A 12,771-nucleotide genomic window follows, 5' to 3' on the forward strand; every position below is an offset into this window, starting at 1 on the left:
AAATCCTATGGGTATGTCTCCATATAAAATGGTTTGTGGAAAAGCATGTCACTTACCTCTCGAACTAGAACATAAGGCATATTGGGCCATTAAAGAGCTCAACTATGATTTCAAACTTGTCGATGAGAAGAGACTGTTTGACATTAGCTCACTTGATGAGTGGAGAACCCATGCCTATGAGAATGCCAAACTGTTTAAAGAAAAAGTTAAAAGATGGCATGACAAAAGGATACACAAGCGTGAGTTTAATGTAGGTGATTATGTTTGGTTATACAACTCTCGTTTAAGATTTTTCTGCAGGAAAAGCCCTCTCTAAATGGGAAGGTCCTTACGTTATCGAGGGGGTCTACCATTCCGGTGCCATAAAAATCAATAACTTCGAAGGCACAAATCCGAAGGTGGTAAACGGTCAAATAATCAAACATTATATCTCAGGTAATCCCATAAATGTTGAAACCAATGTGATTGACACCGTAACCCCGGAGGAGTACATAAGGGATACTTTCCAGAACATTTCAGACTCCGAAAAGGAATAGGTAGGTGGTATGGTAAGTAAACCCACTCCAAAGCAGTTCTAACAACATTTTTTCTCTGTTTTGGAATACTTCAGTAAATAGGAAAATAAGAAGTAGTCCGGAAAGGACACGAGGCATCCACAAGGGTGGCGGGCGCGCCCTACCCCCCTGGGCGCGCCCCTACCTCATGGGCACCTCGTGTGCCCTCCGGACTCCGTTTTCTTGCACGATACTTGTTCTGGTCGGTAAAAAATCATTATATAATCTCCCGAAGGTTTTGACCATCGTACCACGACAAAATCCTCTGTTTTTGTTTTGAGTCGTTTCTGCCGCAGATTAGAGCAATATGTCGTCCAAGGATTCGGAGGGAGAAAGCTATGTGGCTGATTACCTAGAAGACCCTAAGGTCTACGGGGACTTGGAGCATTGTGGTTGGACCATGGAGGAAGAAGAAGACTATGATCCTAGGGGAAAGGAGGAGACGAGCTCAGATGAAGATGAAGTCCCATTACCTCAACCTAGGGACATGCATGTGGAGTTCAAAAAGTCAAGCCTCCCTGATAGAGCAAAGAAACCTAAGATCGAGTTTATCCCTTTTCGCCTCTTGCAGGAGAACAAACAAGAACTATGCAGAAAGATATTAAGCCTTGAGCAGGAGATCGATGACCTAAGGGAGAAAAATTCTATCCTCAAGCGCAAATTAAGGAATAAGCCTACGTCATCAACAACTCCATCATCACCACCTCCGAAGAAAGAGACATAAATACATGGGTATGGGCACTCCCCTTGGCAACTGCCAAGCTTGGGGGAGGTGCCCCAGTATCGTATCACCATCACACTTCTATCTTTACCGTTTTTCTTAGTTTGATCCTTTTGGTTATATCTTGATCTAGTAGACTAAAGTTTTGTATGATCTAGCTTTGAGTTTTTGTGCTGATCCCTATCTATGTAATCAAGTCTGTGAGCTATATATAATAAAGATTAGTCTTGAGTCGAGGGCTTGGTTATCTTGCTATGATCTTGAGGGAATAAAAGAAAAAAGAAAGAATAAAAATAAATAAAGAGATCATATTGATCTTATGGGGAGTAATGACTTCACATATAAAGTGTATGATGAATAAAAGTTGTTGAGAGTTGAAAAACATAGTTTTGGTCATCGTTGCAATTGATAGGAATTAATAAACAAATATAGGTTTTCACATATAAATATACTATCTTGGACATCTTTTATGATTGTGAGCACTCACTAAAATATGATATGCTAAAAAGTTGATGTTGGACAAGGAAGACAACGTAATGGGTTATGTTTTCTTATATCCAAAAAAAATTATATTGTCATGGATCATCCAACATGTTGAGCTTGCCTTTCCCCTCATGCTAGCCAAATTCTTTGCACCAAGTAGAGATACTACTTGTGCTTCCAAATATCCTTAAACACAGTTTTGCCATGAGAGTCCACCATATCTACCTATGGATTGAGTAAGATCCTTCAAGTAAGTTGTCATCATTGCAAGCAATAAAAATTGCTCTCTAAATATGTATAATCTATTAGTGTGGAGAAAATAAGCTTTATACGAGCTTGTGATACGGAAGAAATAAAAGGGACGGACTGCATAATAAAGGTCCCTATCACAAGTGGCAATATAAAGTGACATTCTTTTGCATTAAGATTTTGTGCATCCAACCATAAAATCACATGACAACCTCTGCTTCCCTCTGCGAAGAGCCTATCTTTTATTTTTGTCTTATACCTTATACAAAAGTCATGGTGATCTTCACCTTTCCTTTTTACACTTTATCCTTTGGCAAGAACTATGTGTTGGAAAGATCCTGATATATATATCCAATTGGATGTGGGTTTTCATAAATCATTATTGTTGACGTTACCCTTGAGGTAAAAGGTTGGGAGGCAAAACTATAAGCCCCTATCTTTTTGTGTGTCCGATTAAAACTTCTTACCCATAGTATTGCATGAGTGTTAGCAATTGTGAAAGACTAAATGATAGTTGAGTATGTGGAATTGCTAAAAAGCTCTTATATTGACTCTTTCCGATGTTATGATAAATTGCAATTGCTTCAATGACTGAGATTATAGTTTGCTAGTTTTTCAATGAAGTTTGTGATTCATACTTTACATTGTGAATAGATTGTTACTTCAGCATAATAAATCGTATGACAATATATATATATGCTGCTATTCTAAGAATGATCATGATGCCCTCATGTATGTATTTTATTTTATCGACACCTCTATCTCTAAACACGTGGACATATTTTTCGATATCGGCTTCCGCTTGAGGACAAGAAAGGTCTATGTTTGGGGGAGTAGATACGTCCATTTTGCATCATGCTTTCATATCAATATTTATTGCATTATGGGCTGTTATTACACATTATGTCACAATACTTATGCCTTTTCTATCTTATTTTACAAGGTTTACATGAAGAGGGAGAATGCCGACAACTGGAATTCATGGTTGGAAAAGGAGCAAATAATAGAGACTATTCTGCACAACTCCAAATGTCCTGAAACTCCACGAAAGTCAGTTTTGGAATATATTAAAAATATTGGGCAAAGAAAGCACTAGAGGGGGCCCACCCACTGTCCACGAGGGTGGAGGGCGCCTCCTACCCCCTTGGGAGCGCCCCCTGTCTCGTGGGCCACCATGAAGCCCCTCGATGCCCATCTTCTGGTATAAGGTGTCTTTTGCCCTGGAAATAATCAGAAGGAAGCTTTCGGGACGAAGTGCTGCCGTATCGAGGCGGAACCAATCTAGGGCTCCGGCGGAGCTGTTCTGCCGGGGAAACATTCCTCCGGGAGGGGGAAATTGTCACCAATGTCATTGATGACCCACAAGTGTAGGGGATCTATCGTAGCCTTTTCGATAAGTAAGAGTGTCGAACCCAACGAGGAGCAGAAGGAAATGATAAGCATTTTTCAGTAAGGTATTCTCTGCAAGCACTGAAATTATCGGTAACAGATAGTTTTGTGATAAGGTAATTTGTAACGAGTAGCAAGTAATAAAATTAAATAAGGTGCAGCAAGATGGCCCAATCCTTTTTGTAGCAAAGGACAAGCCTGGACAAACTCTTATATGAAGGAAAGCGCTCCCGAGGACACATGGGAATTATCGTCAAGCTAGTTTTCATCACGTTCATATGATTCTCGTTCGGTACTTTGATAATTTGATATGTGGGTGGACCGGTGCTTGGGTACTGTCCTTACTTGGACAAGTATCCCACTTATGATTAACCCCCATTGCAAGCATCCGCAATTACAACAGAAGTATTAAGGTAAACCTAACCATAGCATGAAACATATGGCTCCAAATCAGCCCCTTACGAAGCAACGCATAAACTAGGGTTTAAGCTTCTCTCACTCTAGCAACCCATCATATACTTATTACTTCCCAATGCCTCCGTCTAGGCCCAAACAATGGTGAAGTGTCATGTAGTCGACGTTCACATGACACCACTAGAGGTATGACAACATACATCTCATCAAAATATCGAACGAATACCAAATTCACATGACTACTTATAGCAAGACTTCTCCCGTGTCCTCAGGAACAAACATAACTACTGACAAAGCATATTCATGTTCATAATCAGAGGGGTATTAATATGCATAATGGATCTGAACATATGATCTTCCACCAAGTAAACCAACTAGCATCAACTACAAGGAGTAATCAACACTACTAGCAACCCACGGGTACCAATCTGAGGTTTGGATACAAAGATTGGATACAAGAGATGAACTAGGGTTTGAGATGACATGGTTGATACATCCATTTTGCATCATGATTTTATATCGATATTTATTGCATTATGGATTGTTATTTCACTTTATGTCACAATACTTATGGCTATTCTCTCTTATTTTACAAGGTTTACATAAGGAGGGAGAATGCCGGCAGCTGGAATTCTGGGCTGGAAAAGGAGCAAATATTAGAGACCTATTCTGCGCAACTCCAAAAGTCCTAAAACTCCACGGAACATCTTAAAATAAATAAAGAGAAATCTACGCCAAAGATGAAGGCCAGGGGGGCCACACCCTGCTCATGAGGGTGGGGGCGCCCCCCCCCTAGGGCGCCCCCCTACCTCATGGGCCCCCTAGTGGCTCTCCGACGTCCATCTTCTCCTATATGAAGTCTTTCGATGAGGAAAAAATCGGAAGGAACTTTTCAGGACGAGACTCCGCCGCCACGAGGCGGAACCTTGGCGGAACCAATCTAGAGCTCCGGCAGAGCTGTTCTACCGGGGATACTTCCCTCCGGGAGGGGGAAATCATCACCATCGTCATCACCAACGCTCCTCTCATCGGTAGAGGGCAATCTCCATCAACATCTTCACCAGCACCATCTCTTCTCCAAACCCTAGTTCATCTGCTGTATCCAATTCTTGTCTCAAAGTCCGGCATTGGTGCTAGTAGGTTGCTAGTAGTGTTGATTACTCCTTGTAGTTGATGCTAGTTGGTTTATTTGCTGGAAGATCATATGTTCAGATCCTACATACATGTTATTACCCCTCTGATTATGAACATGAATATGCTTTGTGAGTAATTACGTTTGTTCCTGAGGACAAGGGAGAAGTCTTACTATTAGTAGTCATGTGAATTTGGTATTCGTTTGATATTTTGATAAGATGTATGTTGTCTAGCCTCTAGTGGTGTTATGTGAACGACGACTACATAACACTTCACCATTATTTGGGTCTAGAGGAAGGCATTGGGAAGTAATAAGTAGATGATGGGTTGCTAGAGTGACAGAAGCTTAAACCCTAGTTTATGCGTTGCTTCGTAAGGGGCTGATTTGGATCCATATGTTTCATGCTATGGTTAGGTTTACCTTAATACTTTTGTTGTAGTTGCGTATGCTTGCAATAGAGGTTAATCATAAGTGGGATGCTTGTCCAAGTAAGAACAGCACCCAAGCACCGGTCCACCCACATATCAAATTATCAAAGTATCGAACGCGAATCATATGAACGTGATGAAAACTAGCTTGACGATATTCCCATGTGTCCTCGGGAGCGCTGTTCCTATTATAAGAGTTTGTTCCGGCTTGTCCTTTGCTACAAAAAGGATTGGGCCACCTGGCTGCACTTTATTTACTTTTGTTACTTGTTGCTCATTACGATTTATCTTGTCACAAAACTATCTGTTACCACTTATTTTAGTACTTGCAGAGAATACCTTGCTGAAAACCGCTTATCATTTCCTTCTGCTCCTCGTTGGATTCGACACTCTTACTTATCGAAAGGACTGCGATAGATCCCCTATACTTGTGGGTCATCAAGACTCTTTTCTGGCGCCGTTGCCGGGGAGTGTAGCGCCTTTGGTAGGTGGAATTTGGTAAGGAAAAATTTATATAGTGTGCTGAAATTTACTGTCACTTGTTACTATGGAAAGTAATTCTCTGAGGAGCTTGTTCGGGGTATCTTCACCCCGTCCAGTAGAGCAAAGAGTTGCTCCTCAACCTGTTGAACCTATTGAAAATGAAACTCCTTTTGAAATTCCTTCGGGTATGATGGAAAAACTGCTAGCTAACCCTTTTACAGGAGATGGAACAAAGCATCCTGATGAGCACTTAATATATGTGGATGAAGTTTGTGGATTATTTAAGCTTGTAGGTATACCCGATGATGTTGCTAAGAAGAAGGTCTTCCCATTATCTTTGAAGGGAGACGCATTGATATGGTATAGGCTATGTGATGATATGAAATCATGGGACTATAAAAGATTGAAGTTGGAATTTCATCAAAAGTATTACCCTATGCATCTTGTTCATCGTGATCGCAATTATATATATAATTTCTGGCCTCGCGAAGGAGAAAGCATCGCTCAACCTTGGGGGAGGCTTAAATCAATGTTATATTCATGCCCCAATCATGAGCTCTCGAGAGAAATAATTATGCAAAGTTTTTATGCTCGGATTTTTGAACAATCGCACCATGCTCGATACTTCTTGCTGGCTCTTTTATGATGAAGACTATTGAATTCAGATGGAATTTATTGGATAGAATTAAACGCAACTCTGAAGATTGGGACCTCGACGAAGGTAAGGAGTCAGGTATGACACCTAAGTTTGATTGTGTTAAATCTTTTATAGACACCGATATTTTTCGTAAGTTTAGCACTAAATATGGACTTGACTCTGAGATAGTGGCTTCTTTCTGTGAATCTTTTGCTATTTATGTTGATCTCCCTAAGGACAAGTGGTTTAAATATCATCCTCTCATAGAAGTAAAAGTAGCTGCACCTATTAAAGTTGAAGAAAAGACTGTCACTTATAATGATCCTATTGTTCCTACTTCTTATGTTGAGAAACCACCTTTCCTTGTTAGAATAAAGGATCATGCTAAAGCTTCAATTGTTGTTCGTAAAAGCAATATTAGAACTTATACACCTCCTGAGCAAGTTAAAGTAGAACCTAATATTGCTATTGTTAAAGATCTCTTGTCTGATAATATTGATGGGCATGTTATTTAGTTCGAAGGTGAAACTGCTAGAATTGCTAAACCTTGTGCTAAAGATAAACATAGACCTATGGTAGGCGTGCCTGTTATTTCTGTTAAAATAGGAGATCATTGTTATCATGGCTTATGTGATATGGGTGCTAGTGCTAGTGCAATACCTATTGACTTATACAAAGAAATTAAGAATGAAATTGCACCTGCTGAGTTAGAAGGTATTGATGTCACAATTAAACTTGCCAATAGAGATACTATTTCACCAATTGGAATTGTTAGAGATGTTGAAGTCTTGTGTGGGAAAACTAAATATCCTGCTGATTTTCTTGTTCTTACTTCTCCGCAAGATAGCTTTTGTCCCATTATATTTGGTAGACCCTTCTTGAACACTGTTAATGCTAGGATAGATTGCAAAAAGAATGTTGTTACTATAGGCTTGGATGATATGGTTCATGAGTTTAATTTCTCTAAATTTAGTAAACAACATCGTGAGGAAAAATTACCTGGTAAGGATGAAATTATTGGTCTTGCTTCTATTGCCGTACCTCCTAGTGATCCTTTAGAACACTATTTGCTAGACCATGAAAATGATATGTTCATGAATCAAAGAAGGGAAATAGATGAAGTATTCTTTAAACAGGAACCTATTCTGCAACACAATTTGCCTGTTGAAATTTTAGGGCATCCTCCTCCACCCAAGGGTGATCCCGTGTTTGAGCTTAAACCTTTGCCTAATAATCTTAAATATGCTTATCTTGATGAAAAGAAGATATATCCTGTTATTATTAGTGCTAACCTTTCAGAGCATAAAGAAGAAAGATTATTGAAAACTCTGAAGAAGCATCATGCTGCTATTGGATATACTCTTGATGATCTTAAGGGCATTAGTCCCACTCTATGTCAACATAAAATAAATTTGGAAGCAGATGCCAAATCAGTTCGTGATCCTCAACGACGTCTGAATCCTAAAATGAAAGAAGTGGTAAGAAAAGAAATACTCAAGCTTCTAGCGGCAGGTATAATCTATCCCGTTGTTGATAGTGAGTGGGTAAGTCCTGTCCATTGTGTCCCTAAGAAGGGAGGTATTACTGTTGTTCCTAATGATAAAGATGAATTGATTCCACAAAGAATTATCACAGGTTATAGGATGGTAATTGATTTCCGCAAATTAAATAAAGCTACTAAGAAAGATCATTACCCCTTACCTTTTATTGATCAAATGCTAGAAATATTATGCAAACATACACACTATTTCTTTCTAGATGGTTATTCTGGTTTCTCTCAAATACCTATGTCGGCTAGAGATCAATCAAAGACTACTTTTACATGCCATTTTGGTACTTTTGCTTATAGACGTATGCCTTTTGGTTTATGTAATGCACCCGCTACCTTTCAAAGATGCATGATGACTATATTCTCTGACTTTTGTGAAAAGATTTGTGAGGTTTTCATGGACGACTTTTCCGTCTATGGTTCCTCTTTTGATGATTGCTTGAGCAATCTTGATCGAGTTTTGCAAGATGTGAAGAAACTAATCTTGTCTTGAATTGGGAAAACTGTCATTTTATGGTTAATGAAGGTATTGTCTTGGGGCATAAAGTTTCTGAAAGAGGTATTGAAGTTGATAAAGCCAAGGTCGATGCTATTGAAAAGATGCCATGTCCCAAGGACATCAAAGGTATAAGAAGTTTCCTTGGTCACGCCGGATTTTACAGGAGGTTCATTAAGGACTTCTCAAAAATTTCTCGGGCTCTGACTAATTTATTGCAAAAAGATATACCATTGGTCTTTGATCATGATTGTGTAGAAGCATTTGAAATACTTAAGAAAGCATTAGTCTCTGCACCTGTTGTTCAACCACCTGATTGGAATTTACCCTTTGAAATTATGTGTGATGCTAATGATTATGTTGTAGGTGCTGTTCTAGGGCAAAGAGTTGATAAGAAATTAAATATTATTAATTATGCTAGTAAGACTCTAGACAATGCTCAAAGAAATTATGCTACTACTGAAAAAGAGCTTTTAGTAGTTGTATTTGCTTGTGATAAGTTCAGACCTTATATTGTTGATTCTAAAGTAACTATTCAAACTGATCATGCTGCTATTAAATACCTTATGGAAAAGAAAGATGCTAAACTTAGACTTATTAGATGGGTTCTCTTGCTACAAGAATTTGATTTGCATATTGTTGATAGAAAGGGAGCTGAGAACCCCGTTGCAGACAACTTGTCTAGGTTAGAAAATATTCTTGATGACCCACTACCTATTAATGATAGCTTTCCTGTTGAACAATTAAATGTTATAAGTACTTCTCGTAGTACTCCATGGTATGCTGATTATGATAATTATATTATTGCTAAATTTATACCACCTAGCTTCACATACCAGCAAAAGAAAAAGATTTTCTATGATTTAAGACATTACTTTTGGGATGACCCACATCTTTATAAAGAAGGAGTAGATGGTGTTATTAGACGTTGTGTACCTGAGCATGAACAGGAACAGATCCTACGCAAGTGTCACTCCGAGGCTTATGGAGGACACCACGCTGGAGATAGAAGTGCACATAAGGTATTGCAATCTGGTTTTTATTGGCCTACTCTCTTCAAGGATGCCCGTAAGTTTGTCTTGTCTTGTGATGAATGTCAAAGAATTAGTAATATTAATAGACGTCAAGAAATTCCTATGAATTATTCACTTGTTATTGAACCGTTTGATGTTTGGGGCTTTGATTATATGGGACCTTTTCCTGCCTCTAATGGATACACACATATTTTAGTTGCTGTTGATTATGTTACTAAGTGGGTAGAAGCTATTCCAACTAGTAGTGCTGATCATAACACTTCTATTAAAATGCTTAAAGAAGTTATTTTCCCGAGGTTTGGAGTCCCTAGATATTTAATGACTGATGGTGGTTCACACACTACTAGGAAAAGGGCTATAGATAGGATTGACACTAATGGCGCACCAGGGAAGTAGTGCGCCACTACTATATACTAATGGTGCACCAGTTGGTGATGCGCCATTAGTGCGGAAGACACTAATGGCGCACCAGAAAATAGGTGCGGCACTAGTGATAATTTTTTTTTCATTTCTACATACATACTAATGGCGCATCCTACCGAAGTACTGAATTTTTTTTATTCTTTTTTTGCAAAACTACTAATGGCGCACCGCCTCACAGTGCGCCATTACTAGTTTAAACTACTAATGGCGCACCCTGTAAAAGTGCGCCATTAGTATATATTTTGATATCATGAATATTTTTAAATTTCATGGGCACTTTTTGATATCATGAATATTTTTAAATTTCATGGGCACTTTTTGAATTCATGAATATTTTTTCAAATTTGATGATATTTTTTCATATTCAATATGATAAAATATTGAATATTCATGAGGACACTCGATCTCGATCCCCCTCCATCTCGATCTCGATTCCCCCTCCATCTCGATCTCGATCCCACCCGCACCTCCTGTCCCCTCTTCATTTTTTAAAAAATAATAAAAAAAGTGTAGACTACAATTGTTGTTAAACAACAATTATTACTGTTTTTATAAAAAAAATATTACTGTTTCATATTCATATTCATTTTCTAAAAAATTATTACATGCAACAAAAAAATTACTTATGGCGCATCTCTGGCTGGTGCGCCATTGCTATATATAAAAAAAGATTACTAATGGCGCACCTCTGCCTGGTGCGCCATTGCTATGTAAAAAAAAGATTACTAATGGCGCACCTCTGCCTGGTGCGCCATTGCTATGTAAAAAAAGATTACTAATGGCACACCGACCGCGGGTGCACCATTAGTAAGATTCCCCCTAGCTAATTCCCTCCCTCTCGCCAGATCCCCTTCCTCCCTCTCCCTCGCCCCCCTAGCTAATTCCCCCCGCGACCCCGACCCACGCCGCCACCGCCCCGCGCCTTCGTCTCCGTCGCCGCCCCCACGCCGCCGCCGCCCCCGCGCCTCCGTCTCCGTCGCCGCCCCCACGCCGCCGCCGCCCCCGCGCCTCCGTCTCCGTCGCCGCCCCCGCGCCTCCTCGGACGCCCTTGGACGCCCGCCGGTTTCCTCCGCCTCGGCCACCATCGCCACCGCTCGGCGCCGAATTCACACCGCCTCGACTTGCTCCGGCTACCCCGAGTCGCCCTCGACCTCCCCAGTGAGCACCCGAGACGTTTCCCCCTTTTCCCCCTCTTGATTTCCTTCTGATGTGTTCTAGGGTTAGGGGTTGGAGAATTTTGGACAAGAAAAGGGGTTGGAGAATTAAGTAGCTAGGGTTGGGGAATTAAGTAGCTAAGGAGATTATGTTTAGAGCATCAATGATGGGTGTTGATATACCTCTAGATAATTTTGATTTTATTCATGTTCTCAAGGAATTGGAATTATCCAGGGAACAAATTAGTAAGAAAACTGAACACTATTTAGATATTCATGACTCGAATGGAAATGTCGCCTCCCTGTGTCTAAGTTGGCATGATACTGTAGTGGAAGAGGAGGAGAAATTCACTGTTGTTTCTAGAATAGAGAAAAAGTCTCTTGCTAAGAGAAATGTCACTATTTCTTCTCTTACCTCCTCTTCTATACCTTGTACTAGAGGTCAGCAAAAGAATATCAGTTCTACTTTGCCCCCTAGTAGATCTGGATACTATTTCTGTTAGGAGATGGTGTTATATTAAGATGCATATATTGTTATGTTACGCAAATTGTATCATCTTGCCACTTAAGTCAGCCTTCCCTTTAAGCAGAAAATTCAGTTAGGAGCTACTGTCAAAAACTTGAGCTACTGTCAAAAAATTCAGTTAGGTACAGTTAGGAGTTACTGTCAAAAACTTGAGCTACTGTCAAAAACTTGAGCTACTGTCAAAAAAACAGTTAGGTACAGTTAGCATCATGTAAGAAAATGGCCATAATATGCCCTGATAATGATGTATTTTGTCATAAAAATATATAGTGGACTACCATGATAATGACATGCTGCTAGTAGTTACTTCCACCATGAGTTTCATTAACAGCAAGTCAGTTTTGTTTATAGTTGAAAGTAAGTGTGTGGTTTGAAAATCAAACAGAAATGTTTTTTTAACTCAGAAGCCTGTTACTGCACCTATACTGCACATTACAAAGTCTCCTAGTACTTAACCCACCCAAGCTATGAGGCAAAAATTTCAGTTAACTGTTATGGACAATTGTCAATTTTCTGTAATGATGATGGAACATTATAAAGCATTGTACTCCAGTGTATATGAAGGATACAAAAAAATTAGCAACTTCTCTGATTTTATAAAGTTGTTCTTATATGGGTGAAACTTCACTTGTTTTTAGGCTAGTGCAGGGTGTTGCTTTATTCTGTCATCATTTGTAACTATGTCACAAATAAATTGTTCCTTCTTCTGTATTTGAAGTAATGACTGTTCATAAGCTGAGGCATGGATTAAGTTGTTTCTTTGCTGTACCATTATATCTGGATGATTTTTTGTTTTGTGACCTATTATATCTGGAATGGAAGCTCACATAAGTTGAGCTGATTTTTTTCCATATGAAAGCAGAGGACCATATGGTCTGTGGCTGGGTTTTGTCTCCGACCATTGTGTCCTGATGAATTTGCAGGTAACCCGAGAGGCCCTTGAGTCTGCCGGAATGTCGATTAACTTCCATTCCGGCAAATTCGGGTACTCCATATGTCCTATTTTCAGCAAAGGTCATGCTGAAATTTTCCGTGAATTTTAGCATGACTTTGCTAAAAATAGGACATATGGGGTACTTGCGACTAATGCATGGGC

Source organism: Triticum urartu, chromosome 3 (assembly GCF_003073215.2).
Source record: "Triticum urartu cultivar G1812 chromosome 3, Tu2.1, whole genome shotgun sequence".
NCBI classification, from domain to species: domain Eukaryota; kingdom Viridiplantae; phylum Streptophyta; class Magnoliopsida; order Poales; family Poaceae; genus Triticum; species Triticum urartu.